This window comes from Orycteropus afer, unplaced genomic scaffold (assembly GCF_000298275.1).
Source record: "Orycteropus afer afer isolate SDZICR_OR568_19922 unplaced genomic scaffold, OryAfe1.0 scaffold00020, whole genome shotgun sequence".
Taxonomy (NCBI): Eukaryota; Metazoa; Chordata; class Mammalia; order Tubulidentata; family Orycteropodidae; genus Orycteropus; species Orycteropus afer.
Window position 1 is genome coordinate 18,002,510 of NW_006921607.1, and position 3,825 is coordinate 18,006,334.

The following is a 3,825-nucleotide window of genomic DNA, read 5'->3' on the forward strand; positions in this document are numbered from 1 at the left end:
AGGGAGTAAGGGAAGGAAAGAAGGGAGGGAGGGGGAGAGATGGGAGGAAAGAAGGAAATAAAAGAAAGGAGAAAAAGAGGAAAAGGAAGGGAGGAAGGGAAGGAAGGAGGAAGGGAGAAAGGAGGAAAGACATAGATAATCTGCATTCTTCTATTGAACACGTGCATGCTATGAAACACAAAGGTGCACTGGGATTCTCTGCAGCCTCTAGGTACTGACTCCCCACTACCTTCAAAAGAATTGAGGAGGAAGAAAGCAACAGTGCCATTGGAATGCACCTCTGGCATTTGCTACCTGGTGAGAAGTATGTTGAAGGTCCCTGTAGTTTTTTCTACTTAAAACATTATGGAAAACTCCATCTACCTTCATGAGCAGCCCCTAGAGTCAGTTCCATTAATGAAGAGGGAGCATGGCTACAACTGCAGGCCACTGTTGAGTCTTGGTTCTATTACTTCACAGCTGTGGAGTCCTAGGCAAGTCACCTAACCTCTCTGAGTCTCTTTTTTATAAACTAGAAATAGTAAAACTTAACTTCTAGAGCTGTTTTTCACATTAAAAGGAGTTTTACAGTACACAGAAGATAATGGATGCTCATAAAATAATGTTTATTATTATTATTAGGCATTTGGGGGTGGTGCAAATGGTTACCACACTTGGCTGCTAATCAAATGGCTGGGGGTTTGAGTCCACCCAGAGGGGCCCAGGGGAAAAAAAAACAACAAGCCTGTCAGTCTACTTCTGAAAAATCAGCCACTGAAAACCCTATAAGGCACAGTTCTACTTTGAGACAGATAAGGTGTCCATGAGTCAAAATCAACTTGACAGCACCTGGATATTGGTATTATTGTCATTACATAGAAGTAGAGATTCTCCTGTCCCCATATGAGATCAACAAAGGTCTTTCCCCTCCACTTAGTTCCTTATGAAATCCAAGCCTTTACACACTTTACCTGTCAGCCCAGCTCCCTTGTGCCATGACAGCCCAGAAGAGACCCTTGTGACTGTGACTCCAGTGTCACTCTTAAAGCTGGCCTCCCTACGGTGGAGGTGGTCTTTCCTCCCTGGGCTTATCACTCTTGATGGCCTAAAAAAATGATACTTCTCATTGACTTTGGTTCTAGCCCTTTTAAAACTAGGACGTTATTGGAAGATATTTAAAAGGTACAACTATGTACTTCCTACATTCCTTCTTATCACCCAGAACAGAACTCAAGAAATGCCACTCTAATTTTTATGGTTGGACAGGAGTCCTTTACACATTCAAGCAATATTCTTTATTCTCATGGGCTAGTTTTGAGTCCTGGACCAGCCAGCCCCTCAACCCAAGGTCCTGTTCTGTTTTTCTCCCAAATGGAACTCTAGGCAATCTGTCCTGTTAGGCAATGCTATCATATATGTGAACATTAAACTCCTCATTCTCATCCATGTATTTATTCAGCAGCTCGTTAGTACTCAAAAAAAAAAAAAAAAAAAAAAAAACCTCACTGCCATCAAGTCGATTCCTACTTACAGACCCCTCCCTGGGTTTTCAAGGCAGTAAATGTTTATGGAAGTAGATTCCCCATCTTCCTTCAGCAGAGCAGCTGGTGGGTTTGAACCACTAACCTAAGGCCAGACCCAGTTCTAGGTTCTAAAGAAACAACAGTGAAAGGGAAATAAAAATGCCAGCCCTACTCTTATGGGGGGAGCTCTGGTAGCACAGTGGCTAAGACACTTGCCTGCTAACCAGACGGCTGGCGGTTCAAATCCACCAGCCACTCCTCGGAAGGAAGGTTGGGCAATCCTACTTCCGTAGTGATACTGCCTCGGAAACCCAAGGAGGGGTCGCTATGAGTCGGGGCCGACTCGACAGCAAACAACAACAACAACAACAACTCTTATGGGAGAACCAGATATTAATCAAAGATTTTTACTATATAGACTACACCCATGCATATATAGGAGCTCTGGTAGCATAGTGCCTAAGGCATTTGATTGCTAACCAGAAGGCTGGCAGTTCAAACCCACCAGCCAGCCACTCCTCGGAAGGAAGGTTGGGCAATCTACTTCCGTAGTTATACTGCCTCAGAAACCCAAGGAGGGGTCGCTATGAGTTAGGTCCGACTCGATGGCACATAACAACAACAACAACAACAACATGAATACATACAGATTTGACAGGATATTTCTATCTATGTATTTATATGTGCTGTAAATATATCCATGAATATAGTAGAGCATACAGGGACAAAGATACGAAACTTCTTCAAAAAAAAAAAGCAAACTCACTGCCGTCAAGTCAGATCCGACTCATAGCGACCCCTCCTTGGGTTTCTGAGGCAGTATCACTAGGAAAGTAGATCACCCAATCTTCCTTCCAAGGAGTGGCTGGTGGGTTTGAACCACCAGCCTCTGGTTAGCAGCCAAATGCCTTAGGGAATGAGTCACTGGGCTACAGTTTAGGATCATAGTTTCAGGGGATATCAAAGTCAACTGACACAACATAGTTCACAAAGAAAATGTTCTACATCTTACTTTGATGAGCAGTGACTGGAGTCTTAAAAGTTTGTGAGTAGCCATCTAAGGGGCAACTATTGGTCTCTCACCAGCTAAAGCAAAGAAGAGTGAAGAAAATCAAAGACACATGGAAAAAATTAATCCAAAAGACTAATGGACTCCGTGAACATAAACCTCCATGACTCTGAGACCAGAAGAACTAGATGGTACCTGGCTATCACAACTAACCCTCTGAAAGGGATCACAACAGAAAGTCTCAGATAGAGTGGGAGAAAAATGTGGAACAAAACTCAAAATCATAAAAAACAAAACCAGACTTACTGGTCAAATAGAGATGGTAGCCCTGAGACTATGGCCCTTAGTCCCCATTCAACCCTGAAACTGAAGTCACCCTATAGTTTAACTTTCAGCCAAACAATAGACAGGCCTATAAGTTTTATCAGAGAGGTAAAACTACTTAGAACAATAAACCAAATGAGATCAAAAGGGCAGCATTTGTCCAAAGACAAAGTTGAGAAGACAGGAAGGGATAGGAAAGAAAAACAAATGCAAACACAAAGAGAAAGTGAGATGAGTGCTGTTACATTGTGAGAATGTCATTCAATATCATGAAACAAAATATGTGCATGAATTGTTGAATGGAAAACTAACTTGTTCTATAAACTTTCACCCAAATCGCAATAAAAGATTTAAAAAAAAAAAAAAGCAGTTTGCCATTATACCTCATGGTAACTCCATGCGTGTCGGAGCAGAACTGTGCTACATAGGTTTTCAATGGCTGAATTTTTGGAAGTAGCTCTCCTTTCTTTGGAAAGTAGTAGGCCTTTCTTCCAAGAAACCTCTGGGTAGATGCAAACTGTAACTTTTCAGTTAGTAGCCAAGAACTTTTACCATTTGCACAGCCAAGCCATATATATATATATATATATATATATATATAGGAGCTTTGGTGGCATAATACCTAAGACATCTGACTGCTAACCAGAAGGCTGGCAGTTCAAACCCACCAGCCACTCCTCAGAAGGCAGACTGGGCCATCTACTTCTGTAGTGATATTGTTGTTATAGTTGTTGTTGTTAGGTGCCTGCAAGTCATCTCCGACTCATAGTGACCTTACGCACAGCAGAACGAAACACCGCCCGGTCCTGAACCAGCTCCATGATTGCTGCCACCATGTCAATTCATCTCTTTCGTTGACCCCCCCACCTTACCAAGCATGACATTCTTCTCCAGGGAATGGTCCTTTCTGACAACATGACCAAAGTATGTGAGACGACGTCTGGCCATTCTCGCCTCCAAGGAGCATTTTGTCTGCACTCCCTCCAGGAA